Source organism: Ranitomeya imitator, chromosome 1 (genome assembly GCF_032444005.1).
Source record: "Ranitomeya imitator isolate aRanImi1 chromosome 1, aRanImi1.pri, whole genome shotgun sequence".
NCBI lineage: Eukaryota > Metazoa > Chordata > Amphibia > Anura > Dendrobatidae > Ranitomeya > Ranitomeya imitator.
In genome coordinates, this window is record NC_091282.1 from 215,850,338 (window position 1) to 215,867,176 (window position 16,839).

Consider the following 16,839-nt stretch of genomic DNA (forward strand, 5'->3'; position numbering starts at 1 on the left):
GCTAGTCAGTGCAGTTTAATCTCAAGGCGTTTCAAAGCTGAACAAACTTCTTCCTAGGCAAGTATATCTTAACTTTATAGTTAATTGAAAATTAACTGTTATTTGATATGCAAATGAGGGCACTTTGGTGCACCCTTGGTGAGGCCTCTGCCTTGGTGCACTGTCATGCCCTCCTATTTCCATAACAAAGCCGGTACCTCACATGGATTGACTTATATCTAAGGCCCAGAGTGAATGCTAAGTTAACCTGTCTGCACATGCACACGGACACTGGATAATTGCAACAAAGTGCTCATAGTGTCAGTGCAAGCGCACACAATGGCTGTGGGAATGCTCTGATGTCTGGCTCCTACCTGTGGCAACCACTTGCTATCTTTGGAAGATAAAGGGTTATTCTGCAGGTCAATAGCATTAGAAAGATGCTCACTTGCCATACTGAAAGCATGGCACCCGAGGGAAACTTTATTCCTCTTGGAGCCAACGATGTTCAGTCATACAGGTAATCCAGTGCGACAACAGTCACCCTCATAGCACTGTGAACAGCGGATGTCAGTACACCCTCATACTCTGACAGCTGGCCTTGCATTGATGCACTTTCAGCACGGCAGCCGGGTACCTTTCTGTGATGTGAAATTTTCCTTTTAATACAAATTTGTAATGGAGTCTTTCTAAAGGAAGGTTCATGTGTAAAAGATATGTTGTGGAAAGTCTCCACATAAAGTCCAAGGAAATCCGCATGACGGATAAACACCAAGTTGTTCAGGTTTTGGTGTAAATTAGGCTGTGTTCACATATAGCATTTTTTTCTGCTGTGTTTTTATTTTGTGTGCATAAAATGATTTCATGAACTTTCCTGCCCACATTGTTCTTTAAAGATGCTGCTTATCTTACCCAGAAAAAGCAACGGTGAAACACGCGTCGGGTGTTTGGTGGGTGAGTAGGTTTACAAATCTTAATACTTTATGTTGATACATCTCTATTATTCGTACCTGTAGGTTGTATTAAAGTGAACCTGTCACCAGGTTTGGCTGATAAGAGATAAGGCCATCACCATTCAGGGCTGATATACAGCATGCTATAATGCTGTATATCTGCCCCCAACCCGACCTGTAAGAGAAGAAAAATAACATTTATTACACTCACCTGCGGGAGGTCAGGTGGGCGTTGCTGGTCTTGGTCCGGAGCCTCCCATCTCCTTACAATCCCCCGTCCTCCTGCTTGCTTCGTGTGGATGATGCGTCCCTTCGTCATCCACAGGCTCCTCGGCACAGCGCTCCTACTCAGGCGCACTTCTCTGCCCTGTTGAGAGGGCAGAGCAAAGTACTGCAGTGCGCCTGCGGCGGGACTCTTTGACCTTTCCTGGCACCTGTGCACTGCAGTACTTTGCTCTGCCCTCAACAGGACAGAGAAGTGCGCCTGAGCAGGAGCGCTGTGCCGAGGAGACGCATCATCCAACAAAGCAAGCAGGAGAGTGGCACACAAGAAGGGAGATGCCGAACCAATAAGAGCGACATCCAACATACCGGAACGGACTGCCTCATAGGTGAGTATAATAAAAGTTATTTTTCTTCTCTTGCAGGTCGGGTTGGAGGCTTATATACAGCATTATAGAATACTGTATATCAGCCCTAAAAGTTGATGGCCGTATCTCTTATCGGCCAAACCTGGTGTCAGGTTCCCATTAGGTTTAATAGTCCTATGTCCATTTGTATATGGTCATAGTGGTTGGGTGACTACTCATATATTATACACCTTACCTAATTGATACTCTTTTTATATTTGTATGTGTGTCACCCCATAACTTTGAAATTTTGCATCTTTAGGGTTCATACAGGGACTCACCCAATATTTCGTCTGTGTATGTTTGTATTTTAGAGTTTTATTATATGTTTTTATATGTTTGTATTTAATAAAATTTACTTACTTTTTTAATCATGTGTTAAACCCGTCACGACATGCGCTGTACTAGTACTGCGCATGTCGTGTCTCCCCCCTTTGATGTGGGCTCCGGTGCTGAGCCCACATCAAAGCCGCGACATGTCAGCTGTTTTGTACAGCTGACATGTGCGCTATAGCGGCAGGTGGAATCGCGATCCACCCGCCGCTATTAGCTAGTTAAATGCCACTGTCAAACACTGACAGTGGCATTCAACTACCGCTTCCGGCCATTGGGCCAGAAATGCGAGCATCGCCGACACCCCGTCATGTGATCGGGGGTCAGCGATGCGTCGGCAATGACAACCTGAGGTCTCCTTGAAACCTCTATGGTTTTTGATGCCGGTTTGCTGTGAGCGCCACGCTGTTGTCGGCGCTCATAGCAAATCTGTAATTCAGCTGCATAGGAGCGATCTGATGATGATGTAGCAGAGCCGATCCAGTTGTGCCAGCTTCTAGCCTCCCATGGAGGCTATTGAATCATGGCAAAAGTTTAAAAAATTTTTTTTAAAAATATGAAAAAAAAAATGTAAAAAGTTTAAATCACCCCCCTTTCGCCCTATTCAAAATAAAACAAAACAAAAAAATCAAACCTACACATATTTGATATCGCCGCGTTCAGAAACGCCCGATCTATCAATAAAAAAAAAGGATTAACCTGATTGCTAAATGGCGTAGAGAGAAAAAAATTCAAAACGCCAGAATTATGTTTTTTTGGTTGCCATGACATTGCATAAAAATCCAATAACGGGCGATCAAAAGAACGTATCTGCACAAAAGTGGTATCATTAAAAACGTCAGCTTGGCATGCAAAAAATAAGCCCTCACACGACTCCAGATCACGAAAAATGGAAATGCTACGGGTGCCTGCATGATACACTGCGCCACCAATGATCCTTGGGCAAAACTGTCAGGACAACGGTTTCCTGGCAACCTAAGATTCACACTGGACTGCCTGTCATACTGGACACATTGCGCTTTATGAAATATTGCATAGCAGTGACACTACTTACCCGGTGATTCCTTACTCAAAAGGCGACTATGTGATAAAGGCCGTTGTCTGACCGAAATGTCTCTCTAGCTGTCACTTCACCTATCACTGTTAATAAATACTCACTCGAAGCCTACTCCTTCAATTGTGTGCAGTGATTATATACTGGACTTGTATTTATGGGACAATGGTTCCCATTCACTAGCACCATATACCAATTCTCTCCAGTCGAGTGCTAACCATCTATATTATATATGGACTCGTAATGACCTGGAGACTCATGAATGTCAGGTCAGTTTTAGCATTAAGTGAACCTAACAAAAAAGCCAAACAAAAAACAAGTGTGGGATTGCACTTTTTTTGCAATTTAACCGCACTTGGAATTTTTTTCCCGCTTTCTAGTACAAGACAAGGTAAAACCAATGGTGTCGTTCAAAAGTACAACTCGTTCCGCAAAAAACAAGCTCTTACATGGCTATATTGACAGAAAAATAAAAAAGTTATGGCTCTGGGAAGGAGGGGAGCGAAAAACGAAAAAGCACTGCGTCTTGAAGGGGTTAATTATATCGTCTTGGCATATTTTTTGTTTTTGATATTGCTATGGCTGTTAGTGCCTTCTGGGACACCTTACTTTTATCCAGGTTTTATAATCTTTTGATGTTCATAAAAATGCTACAATTAGAATATTTTTATTGCGTATTTTTGTGCATACACCTGCAAAAAAACATGCAGCTAAAAAGCTTCAGAAAAATGCATCAAAAATGACGATGACATGTTATTACTGAGGGCCAGCATTCAGAGACTGGGAAGAGTTTGAAGAAGTATTGCCACAGAACTGTCAGGGAAGTAGAATACATTTATTTTTCTTTTCTATGCGAAGTTTACAAAAAATTATTAAAATAAAAAAATCTATAATAAAATAAAAAAAATTGATATTGTATTTTTTGTCAAAATCGCCCAGCCCTAATGTAGACCAGATTATTCTCTTCAATTCAGTAATATATTTTGTATAATGGCCATATTTGTTCAGATGACAACCAGTCTAAAAGGACAGTTTTCCCATGAAATGCGGGTGGTCAATACAAAGAAGTTCTACTGTATTTTATTCACAAGTGCAGTTTATTTAAAAATGTTAAAATAATGAAAAGAAAATTAGGAGCCAGTTACATAAGCACACAGCAAGTTACAGGGACGGTCTCATTATAGACTATCCTTTTAGTTATGTTCAGAGAGACCAGACAAAGGATGAATGACCTTTATACGAATGCAAAGATGTTTTGTTACCTGGAGAACAAGAGATGAACATTTTAAATGCAGGTCTGCTAAAGTTCACCCGGCATATAATTGCTCTGATTGAAATAAACAGTTTTGATCCATTTTTGGCTGGCTTCAGACAAGCCTATGAAAAATAGTCCGAAATTTATTTAAAAAGCTAGGACAATTTTCATCCAATTTTCATCAGTGTGTCTGTTTATCTTACACACTATTATTCATATCTTCTCTACAGAAAACGCTGCTGCAGGGAAGATATGAATGGCGGCTTCAGCACCAGTGGGGGGGAAAGCGCTTAATGTAGCGCTGTCTCCTGCACGGCACACGGACTGCACACGGACAACGTCCGTGTGCGGTACGTGTTTTACACGGATCCATTGACTTTAATGGGTCCGTGTGATCTGTGCGCTCCCACGAACACTGACATGTCTCCGTGTTTGGCACACAGAGACACGGTCCGCAAAAAATCAATGACATCTGAACAGATGCATTGATTTTAATGTGTGTACGTGTATCAGTGGCTCCGGTACATGAGGAAACTGTCACCTCACGTACTGGAGCCACTGACGTGTGAAACCGGCCTTACATGTTAACACAGGAACCCTTCTTTGATATCACCTTCAGAATTCTTGCATCCATTGAACTTGTGAATTTTTGGAGAGTTTCTGCTTGTATTTCTTTGCATGAAGTCAGAATAGCCTCCCAGAGTTGCTGTTTTGATGTGAACTGCCTCCCACCCTCATAGATCTTTTGCTTGTTGATACTCCAAAATTCTCTATAGGGTTGAGGTCAGGGGAAGATGGTGGCCACACCATGAGTTTAGCTCCTTTTATGCCCATAGCAGCCAATGACTCAGAGGTATTCTTTGCAGTAAGAGATGGTGCATTGTCATGCATGAAGATGATTTTGCTCCTGAAGGCACATTTCTGCTTTTCATACCATGGAAGAAAGTTGTCAGTCAGAAACTCTATATACTTTGCAGAGATCATTTTCACACCTTCAGGAACATTAAAGGGCCCTACCAGCTGTTTCCCCATGATTCCGGCCCAAAACATGACTCCTCCACCGCCTTGCTGACGTCGCAGCCTTGTTGGGACATGGTGGCCATCCACCAACCATCCACCACTACATCCATCTGGACCATCCAGGGTTGCTCGACACTCATCATTAAACAAGACTGTTTGAAAATTAGTCTTCATTTATGTCTGGACCCACTGAAACAATTTCTGCTTGTGAACACTGTTTAGGGGTGGCCGAATAGTAGATTTATGCACCACAGCAAGCCTTTGAAGGATCCTACACCTTGAGGTTCGTGAGACTCCAGAGGCACCAGCAGCTTCAAATAACTGCTTGCTGCTTTGTAATGGTATTTTGGCAGCTGCTCTCTTAATCCAATGAATTTGTCTGGCAGAAACCTTCCTCATTATGCCTTTATCTGCATGAACTCTGTCTGTGCTGTGTTTCAGTCACAAATTTCTTCACAGTATGATGAGTACTCAAGTTTTCATGAAATATCTAATGTTTTCAAACCTTGTCCAAGGCATTGCACTAATTTACGCTTTTCAGCAGCAGAGAGATCCCTTTTATTTTCTATACTGCTTGAAACCTGTGGCCTGCTTAATAATGTGGAACATCATTTTTAAGTAGTTTTCATTTAATTAGAATCACCTGGAAAATTAATTATCACATGTGTTTAAGATTGATTTCAGTGATCCATTGAGCCCTGAGAGACAATATCATCCACGAGTTTATTTGAAAAGCAAAACAATTAAATCTTTATGACACTTAAATCCAATTTGCATAATAATTTGGAACATGGTGCATAATTGGTCCATGTGTGACATGAAACGCACACAGTGATAACACAGAACTACTACAGTGGCTTCGAAAGTATTCATCCCCTTGGTTTTTTACCTAATTTGTGGCTGTCAAGCTCCCGCCCTGACTGGTGGGCGTGAGCTCGAGGAGTTTGTGGCCCCACTGTGCCACAAACCAGACTAACCTGGAAGGGGCGTGACTATGACAGCTGACTTGGTTTTCACTGGAGCCTCTGATGGTGAGGTCAGGTGTTGTGAATTCTGTGGCAGAGCTCCCTCCTGTGGTCACAAGTGGTACTTCGGCTGATTCTCTCTGGGAGCTTCCGTTTGTGGAGGAAAGTGGTACTGCTGCTTATGAGTTTCCTCCCTCAGCTGATCTTGTGAGCTCGTTAGGTGCTTCTCTACTTAACTCCACCTAATGCTTTGATCCATGCTTCCTGTCAATGTTCCAGTGTTGGACTTGTTTTTTCCCTGGATCATTCCTGTGGCCTGCTGCTCTGCAAAGCTAAGTTTTGCTTATGTTATTTTGTTGCTATTTTTCAGTCCAGCTTGCTTTATTGGTTTTTCTCGCCTGCTGGAAGCTCTGAGTCGCAGAGGGACCACCTCCGTACCGTTAGTCGGTGCGGAGGGTCTTTTTGTCCCCTCTGCGTGGTTATTTATAGGTTTTTGTGCTGACCGCAAAGTTATCTTCCCTATCCTCGTTCTGTTCAGCTAGTCGGGCCTCACTTTGCTAAATCTGTTTCATCTCTATGTTTGTGTTTTCATCTTACTCACAGTCATTATATGTGGGGGGGTGCCTTTTCCTTTGGGGAAATTCTCTGAGGCAAGGTAGGCTTATTTTTCTATCTTCAGGACTAGCCAGTTTCTCAGGCTGTGACAAGGCGCCTAGGTTCTGGTCAGGAGCGCTCCACGGCTACCTTTAGTGTGGTTTGATAGGATTAGGGATTGCGGTCTGCAGAGTTCCCACGTCTCAGAGCTCGTTCTATTATTTTGGGTTATTGTCAGATCACTGTATGTGCTCTGACCTCCATGTCCATTGTGATTCTGAATTGCCTTTCATAACAGTACAGGAAGCCAAAAGTGCTAATGATTCTCAATAGAGGGAAAAAAGAAGTTCTGAGACCATTTTTTTTTTCTTTGCACTGTGTTTTGTCTTTTTTTTCCCCTAGACATTTGGGTGGTTCAGGACACAGGTGTAGCAATGGACATTAAAGGTCTGTCTTCATGTGTGGATCAGCTCACGGCAAGAGTTCAAAATATTCAAGATTTTGTGGTTCAGAATTCTTTGCTAGAACCGAGAATTCCTATTCCAGATTTGTTTTTTGGAGATAGAAATTTAGTTCTGAGTTTCAAAAATAATTGTAAACTATTTCTGGCTTTGAAACCTCGCTCTTCTGGTGACCCAATTCAACAGGTTAGGATCGTCATTTCTTTTTTGCGCGGCGACCCTCAGGACTGGGCGTTTTCTCTTACGTCAGGAGATCCTGCATTGAGTAATATCGATGCGTTTTTCCTGGCGCTTGGGTTGCTGTACGATGAGCCTAATTCAGTGGATCAGGCAGAAAAAAATTTGCTGGCTCTTTGTCAGGCTCAGGATGAGATAGAGGTATATTGTCAGAAATTTAGAAAGTGGTCAGTGCTCACTCAATGGAATGAATCTGCGCTGGCAGCAATATTCAGAAAGGGTCTCTCTGAAGCCCTTAAGGATGTCATGGTGGGATTTCCTATGCCTGCTGGTTTGAATGAGTCTATGTCTTTGGCCATTCAGATCGGTCGACGCTTGCGTGAGCGTAAATCTGTGCACCATTTGGCGGTATTACCTGAGCTTAAACCTGAGCCTATGCAGTGTGATAGGACCTTGACCAGAGTTGAACGGCAAGAACATAGACGTCTGAATGGTCTGTGTTTCTACTGTGGTGATTCCACTCATGCTATCTCTGATTGTCCTAAGCGCACTAAGCGGTTCGCTAGGTCTGCCACCATTGGTACTGTACAGTCAAAATTTCTTCTGTCCGTTACCTTGATCTGCTCTTTGTCATCGTATTCTGTCATGGCATTTGTGGATTCAGGCGCTGCCCTGAATTTGATGGACTTGGAATATGCTAAGCGTTGTGGGTTTTTCTTGGAGCCCTTGCAGTGTCCTATTCCATTGAGAGGAATTGATGCTACGCCTTTGGCCAAGAATAAGCCTCAATACTGGACCCAGCTGACCATGTGCATGGCTCCTGCACATCAGGAGGTTATTCGCTTTCTGGTGTTGCATAATCTGCATGATGTGGTCGTGTTGGGGTTGCCATGGCTACAAGCCCATATTCCAGTATTAGATTGGAAATCCATGTCGGTGGCCAGCTGGGGTTGTCAGGGGGTACATGGTGAGGTTCCATTTCTGTCAATTTCGTCATCCACCCCTTCTGAGGTCCCAGAGTTCTTGTCTGATTACCGGGATGTATTTGATGAGCCCAAGTCCAATACCCTACCTCCGCATAGGGATTGTGATTGTGCTATCAATTTGATTCCTGGTAGTAAATTCCCAAAAGGTCGATTGTTTAATTTGTCCGTGCCTGAGCACACCGCTATGCGCAGTTATGTAAAGGAATCCCTGGAGAGGGGGCATATTCGCCCGTCATCGTCGCCATTAGGAGCAGGGTTCTTTTTTGTAGCCAAGAAGGATGGTTCGCTGAGACCTTGTATAGATTACCGCCTTCTTAATAAGATCACGGTTAAATTTCAGTACCCCTTGCCATTGTTATCTGATCTGTTTGCTCGGATTAAGGGGGCTAGTTGGTTCACAAAGATAGATCTTCGTGGTGCGTATAATCTGGTGCGAATTAAGCAAGGCGATGAATGGAAAACTGCATTTAATACGCCCGAGGGTCATTTTGAGTATCTCGTGATGCCGTTCGGACTTGCCAATGCTCCATCAGTGTTTCAGTCCTTTATGCATGACATCTTCCGAAAGTACCTGGATAAATTCCTGATTGTGTACTTGGATGACATTTTGATCTTCTCGGATGATTGGGAGTCTCATGTGAAGCAGGTCAGAACGGTTTTTCAGGTCCTGCATGCTAATTCTTTGTTTGTGAAGGGATCAAAGTGTCTCTTTGGTGTGCAGAAGGTTTCATTTTTGGGGTTCATCTTTTCCCCTTCTACTATCGAGATGGATCCTGTTAAGGTCCAAGCCATCCATGATTGGACTCAGCCGACATCTCTGAAAAGTCTGCAAAAGTTCCTGGGCTTTGCTAATTTTTATCGTCGCTTCATCTGCAATTTTTCTAGTATTGCTAAACCATTGACCGATTTGACCAAGAAAGGTGCTGATGTGGTCAATTGGTCTTCTGCTGCTGTGGAAGCTTTTCAAGAGTTGAAGCGTCGTTTTTCTTCTGCCCCTGTGTTGTGTCAACCAGATGTTTCTCTTCCGTTCCAGGTCGAGGTTGATGCTTCTGAGATTGGTGCAGGGGCTGTTTTGTCGCAGAGAGGTTCTGATTGCTCAGTGATGAAACCATGCGCTTTCTTTTCCAGGAAGTTTTCGCCTGCTTAGCGAAATTATGATGTGGGCAACCGAGAGTTGCTGGCCATGAAGTGGGCATTCGAGGAGTGGCGTCATTGGCTTGAAGGAGCTAAGCATCGCGTGGTGGTATTGACTGATCATAAGAACTTGACTTATCTCGAGTCTGCCAAGCGGTTGAATCCTAGACAGGCTCGTTGGTCGCTGTTTTTTGCCCGTTTTGACTTTGTGATTTCGTACCTTCCGGGCTCTAAAAATGTGAAGGCGGATGCTCTGTCTAGGAGTTTTGTGCCCGACTCTCCGGGTTTGTCTGAGCCGGCGGGTATCCTCAAGGAAGGAGTAATTGTGTCTGCCATCTCCCCTGATTTGCGGCGGGTGTTGCAAAAATTTCAGGCTAATAAACCTGATCGTTGTCCAGCAGAGAGACTGTTTGTCCCTGATAGGTGGACGAATAAAGTTATCTCTGAGGTTCATTGTTCGGTGTTGGCTGGTCATCCTGGAATCTTTGGTACCAGAGAGTTGGTGGCTAGATCCTTTTGGTGGCCATCTCTGTCGCGGGATGTGCGTACTTTTGTGCAGTCCTGTGGGATTTGTGCTCGGGCTAAGCCCTGCTGTTCTCGTGCCAGTGGGTTGCTTTTGCCCTTGCCGGTCCCGAAGAGGCCTTGGACACATATCTCTATGGATTTTATTTCAGATCTTCCCGTTTCTCAAAAGATGTCAGTCATTTGGGTGGTCTGTGATCGCTTTTCTAAGATGGTCCATCTGGTACCCTTGTCTAAATTGCCTTCCTCCTCTGATTTGGTGCCATTGTTTTTCCAGCATGTGGTTCGTTTACATGGCATTCCAGAGAATATCGTTTCTGACAGAGGTTCCCAGTTTGTTTCGAGGTTTTGGCGAGCCTTTTGTGGTAGGATGGGCATTGACTTGTCTTTTTCCTCGGCTTTCCATCCTCAGACTAATGGCCAGACCGAACGAACCAATCAGACCTTGGAAACATATCTGAGATGTTTTGTTTCTGCTGATCAGGATGACTGGGTGTCCTTTTTGCCTTTGGCTGAGTTCGCCCTTAATAACCGGGCCAGCTCGGCTACCTTGGTTTCGCCATTTTTCTGCAACTCTGGGTTCCATCCTCGTTTCTCTTCAGGACAGGTTGAGTCTTCGGACTGTCCTGGTGTGGATACTGTGGTGGACAGGTTGCAGCAGATTTGGACTCATGTAGTGGACAATTTGACCTTGTCCCAGGAGAGGGCTCAACGTTTTGCTAATCGCAGACGCTGTGCGGGTCCCCGACTTCGTGTTGGGGATCTGGTTTGGTTATCTTCTCGTCATATTCCTATGAAGGTTTCCTCTCCTAAGTTTAAACCTCGTTTCATTGGTCCGTATAGGATTTCTGAGGTTCTTAATCCTGTGTCTTTTCATCTGACCCTTCCAGATTCTTTTTCCATACATAACGTATTCCATAGGTCATTGTTGCGGAGATACGTGGCACCTATGGTTCCATCTGTTGACCCTCCTGCCCCGGTTTTGGTGGAGGGGGAGTTGGAGTATATTGTGGAGAAGATTTTGGGTTCTCGTGTTTCAAGACGGAAACTCCAGTATCTGGTTAAATGGAAGGGTTATGCTCAGGAAGATAATTCCTGGGTTTTTGCCTCTGATGTCCATGCTCCCGATCTTGTTCGTGCCTTTCATGTGGCTCATCCTGGTCGGCCGGGGGGCTCTGGTGGGGGTTCGGTGACCCCTCCTCAAGGGGGGGGTACTGTTGTGAATTCTGTGGCAGAGCTCCCTCCTGTGGTCACAAGTGGTACTTCGGCTGATTCTCTCTGGGAGCTTCCGTTTGTGGAGGAAAGTGGTAGTGCTGCTTATGAGTTTCCTCCCTCAACTGATCTTGTGAGCTCGTTAGGTGCTTCTCTACTTAACTCCACCTAATGCTTTGATCCATGCTTCCTGTCAATGTTCCAGTGTTGGACTTGTTTTTTCCCTGGATCATTCCTGTGGCCTGCTGCTCTGCAAAGCTAAGTTTTGCTTATGTTATTTTGTTGCTATTTTTCAGTCCAGCTTGCTTTATTGGTTTTTCTCGCCTGCTGGAAGCTCTGAGACGCAGAGGGACCACCTCCGTACCGTTAGTTGGTGCGGAGGGTCTTTTTGTCCCCTCTGCGTGGTTATTTATAGGTTTTTGTGCTGACCGCAAAGTTATCTTCCCTATCCTCGTTCTGTTCAGCTAGTCGGGCCTCACTTTGCTAAATCTGTTTCATCTCTATGTTTGTGTTTTCATCTTACTCACAGTCATTATATGTGGGGGGCTGCCTTTTCCTTTGGGGAATTTCTCTGAGGCAAGGTAGGCTTATTTTTCTATCTTCAGGACTAGCTAGTTTCTCAGGCTGTGACGAGGCGCCTAGGTTCTGGTCAGGAGCGCTCCACGGCTACCTTTAGTGTGGTTTGATAGGATTAGGGATTGCGGTCTGCAGAGTTCCCACGTCTCAGAGCTCGTTCTATTATTTTGGGTTATTGTCAGATCACTGTATGTGCTCTGACCTCCATGTCCATTGTGATTCTGAATTGCCTTTCATAACAGTCAGGCTTCTGCGGCAGGCAGCTGCCAGGTGCTACTCCAGGGTGGTGTCGGGCTTTGGCTGCTGATCCCACTTGGGAAACAGGAACACCAGGATAGGTGCAGGCGACAGGCAGGACTGGCAGTTGAGCACGGCCGAAACACAGGGCTGGCTGAGACACAGGGCTGGCAGAGACACAGGGCTGGCAGGAACAGCACAGACACAGGGCTGGCAGAGACACAGGGCTGGCAGGAACAGCAGAGACACAGGGCTGGCAGGAACGGCTGAGACATAGGGCTGGCAGGAACGGCAGAGACACAGGGCTGGTTGGTTTGGTGTATGAAGGAAAAGGTAGGGACCTGTTCACACAGGAGGTGCAGGTATGGATATGAAGTATGAAGGAACAGGTTGGGACCTGTTCACACAGGAGATGCAGGTATGGAAACAAGCCAGAAGGAAAGGAGTATGAAGGAACAGGTTGGGACCTGTTCACACAGGAAGAGAACTGCAAGGCTGCAGATAGGAACGGTAGAGCAGCAAGAGATAGAGCAGCAACAGGAGCTAAGCAGAGCGGAACCGCAAGGAATGCGGAGAGATGCTGCAGTAAGAGATTTCTGCAGCAGCAGAAGCCAAGCAGAGCGGAACTGCAAGGAATGCGGAAAGGAGCTGCAGCAAGAGATTTCTGCAGCAGCAGAAGCTAAGCAGAATGGAACAGCAAGGAATGCGGAGAGAAGCTGCAGCAAGAGATTTCTGCAGCAACAGGAGTGGAGCAGAGTAGAACGGAGCAGAACCGCAGGAGTGTGGGGCAGAGGTAAAACTGCAAGAGAGTGGAGCACAGGCAAAGTCACAAGAGCCGCAAGAGTGCGGAGCATAAGCAAACAGAGAACACAAGGAAGGACACAGCAGGGAAAGAAGCCACAGACAAGGAGACAGGGAGACAGAGATAGGACAAAGTTCAGACAAGGTAATGGAATGAGACAAGGCACAAGCACAAAGACACAGGGGCCAGGATATTCTGCCTCCTGGAGGGCGGACAGACCAAAACAACGCAAAGCAAGGACACAGACACTGAGACCAGGATATACAGCCTCCTGGAGGGCAGACTAACAAGAACAAGGCAATGATAAGGAGTAGAGCTTCCAGAGAAGGAGGAACACAGAGCAAGGCCTGGCAGCTCAGAAGCAAAACACTAACTGAGTAAACACATTGCACAGGCACAGTCCACAGGGTGGAGCTGCCCTAAATACTGGAGGCCTCTTGGTAATTGGTCAGGAACAGATTAGACAGGTGCGCCCTGATTCCATAAGAACCAGAGAGTTCTGGCGCTGCCCCGCTATGCACACAGCATGCAGAGAGCAGAGCCACAGAATATGGAGCTGGCAACAGACAGAACACAACATGACATGGAGCAGTGAGTAAAATGGTGTGTGATGGATGGGAGGCCATGTATTGATGCCAGAAGAGTTGTTACAGTGGCATTCCAACCGATGTTTAAATATTTTTGTAATACGATTTGTGTGGGACGCATCAGCATTAAATAGTCTAAGTTAGTGAAATGAGAAAAATATAGGCATACGTTAAATTTATGGGATCAAAAAACTAACAATTGGCATCTGCATATGTGATCACCCCTTTTGCTGTGAACCCCCTAAAAATTTCTGGTGCAAGCAATTACCTTCATAAGTCACATGCTTAGTGAATAGAAGTCTACCTGTGTGCAATCTAACTATCACATGTTCTGTCAGTATATACACCTTTTCTGAAAGGCCACAGAGGCTGCAACACCATTAAGAAAAAGGCACCACTAACCAAACAATATCATGAAGACCTAGGAAATCTCCAAACAAATCAGGGACAAAGTTGTTGAAAAGTTCAATTCGGGGTTGAGTTATTAAAAAAAATCCCAGTCTCTGGTGATCCCCTGGAGCACCAACAAATGCCTTGTAAGCAAAGGGAAAGAACATGGTACCACAACAAACCTGTCAAGAGAGGGCTTCCCACAAAAACTCTCAGCCAGGGCAAGGAGGGCATAAATTCAAGAGGCAGCACAGAGACCAAAGGTAACAGCGAAGGAGTCAGGAGTATCTGTCCATAAGACCAAAATAAGCCGTACACGTCATAGAGGTTGCCTTTATGGAAGAGTGGGCAGAAAAAATGCCTTTACTTACACAAAAAAATTGCAAGGCTCATTTTGAGTTTGCCAAAAGATATGTGGGAGACTCACAAATATATAGCGGAAGTGTTGTGAATTTGCTTTTTGGCTCCCTCTAGTGGTTACTAGTTTTTTGACTCTGGTTTTTCTGTCTTTCCTTTTATCCGCACCTGGGTCGTTAGTTAGGGGCGTTGCTTTATAAGCTCCCTGGACACTCAGTTCTATGCCTGGCAACGTAGTTATCAGAGCTAATCTGCTGTACTCTTGTCTACTGATCCTGGTCCGGTTATTCAGCTAAGTCATTTACTTTGCTTTTTGCTATTTGTTTTTGGTTTTGTATTTTTGTCCAGCTTGTTCCTAATCTGTATCCTGACTTTTGCTGGAAGCTCTAGGGCGCTGGTGTTCTCCCCCCGGACCGTTAGACGGTTCGGGGGTTCTTGAATTTCCAGTGTGGATTTTTGATAGGGTTTTTTGTTGACCATATAAGTTACCTTTCTATATTCTGCTATTAGTTAGCGGGCCTCTCTGTGCTAAACCTGGTTCATTTCTGTGTTTGTCATTTCCTCTTACCTCACCGTTATTATTTGTGGGGGGCTTCTATCCTGCTTTGGGGTCCCTTTCTCTGGAGGCAAGAGAGGTCTTTGTTTTCCTCTACTAGGGGTATTTAGATTCTCCGGCTGGCGCGAGTCATCTAGGATCAACGTAGGTATGACCCCCGGCTACTTCTAGTGTTGGCGTTAGGAGTAGATATATGGTCAACCCAGTTACCACTGCCCTATGAGCTGGATTTTTGTATCTTGCAGACTTCCACGTTCCTCTGAGACCCTCGCCATTGGGGTCATAACAGTTTGCCAGGCCTATATTAAATGTTTAATGCATTGCAAAAGAGGGATTATAAGAAAGAAGATTCTGAGTTTTTTTTTTTTTTTTTTTTTTTCTCCTCTCTCATTTTTTTTTTTTTTTTCTTCATCCCCTTTACCTCAGAGTGGCTTATGCTTGCTGCAGACATGAATGTCCAGACCTTGATTACAAGTGTGGACCAGCTGGCTACTCGTGTGCAGGGCATACAAGATTATGTTATCAGAAGTCCTGGGTCAGAACCTAAGATACCGATTCCTGAACTGTTTTCCGGAGACAGGTTTAAGTTTAGGAATTTCAAGAATAATTGTAAATTGTTTTTGTCCCTGAGACCCTGTTCATCTGGAGACTCCGCTCAGCAAGTAAAAATTGTTATTTCGTTCTTACGGGGTGACCCTCAAGATTGGGCTTTTTCGCTGGCGCCAGGAGATCCGGCATTGGCTGATATTGATGCGTTTTTTCTGGCGCTCGGTTTACTTTATGAGGAACCCAATCTTGAGATTCAGGCAGAAAAGGCCCTGCTGGCTATGTCTCAGGGGCAGGACGAGGCTGAAGTGTATTGCCAAAAATTTCGGAAATGGTCCGTGCTGACACATTGGAACGACTGTGCACTGGCCGCTAATTTTAGAAATGGTCTTTCTGATGCCATTAAAGATGTTATGGTGGGTTTTCCCATTCCCACAGGTCTGAATGATGCTATGGCACTGGCTATTCAAATTGACCGGCGATTGCGGGAGCGCAAGACCGCAAATTCCCTCATGGTGTTGTCTGAACAGACACCTAATTCGGTGCAATGTGATAGAAAAACCGCAAATTCCCTCATGGTGTTGTCTGAACAGACACCTGATTTAATGCAATGTGATAGAATCCTGACCAGAAATGAGCGGAAAATTCATAGACGCCGGAATGGCTTGTGCTACTACTGTGGTGATTCTACACATGTTATCTCAGCATGCTCTAAACGTATAGCTAAGGTTGTTGGTCCGGTCACCGCTGGAAATTTGCAACCTAAATTTATTCTGTCTGTAACTTTGATTTGCTCACTGTCGTCTTATCCTGTCATGGCGTTTGTAGATTCAGGTGCTGCCCTGAGTCTTATGGATCTGTCATTTGCTAAGCGCTGTGGTTTTACTCTTGAACCATTAGAAAATCCTATTCCTCTTAGGGGTATTGATGCTACGCCATTGGCAGCAAATAAACCGCAGTATTGGACACAGGTTACCATGTGCATGACTCCTGAACACCGCGAGGTGATACGTTTTCTTGTTTTACATAAAATGCATGATTTGGTTGTTTTAGGGCTGCCATGGTTACAGACCCATAATCCCGTCCTGGACTGGAAGGCTATGTCAGTTTCTAGTTGGGGCTGTCGTGGTATTCATGGGGATATCCTGCCTGTGTCTATTGCTTCTTCTACGCCTTCGGAAGTTCCGGAGTATTTGTCTGATTATCAGGATGTCTTTAGCGAGTCCAGGTCCAGTGCATTGCCTCCTCATAGGGACTGTGACTGTGCTATAGATTTGATTCCAGGCAGTAAATTTCCTAAGGGAAGACTCTTTAATCTGTCGGTACCTGAACATACCGCTATGCGTTCGTATATCAAGGAGTCTTTGGAGAAAGGACATATTCGTCCGTCTTCTTCCCCTCTTGGTGCAGGATTCTTTTTTGTGGCTAAAAAGGACGGATCTTTGAGGCCTTGTATTGATTATCGGCTTTTAAATAAGATCACTGTCAAATTTCAGTATCCTCTGCCGCTGTTG

At 44.9% G+C, this 16,839-nt stretch overlaps 1 protein-coding gene across 1 annotated transcript in view; it reads right to left on the reverse strand.

The window, feature by feature from the left end:
- C1H5orf63 (chromosome 1 C5orf63 homolog) overlaps window positions 1-16,839 on the reverse strand; it is a 141,185-nt gene that overhangs the window by 1,042 nt on the left and 123,304 nt on the right. The window lies entirely within an intron of this gene.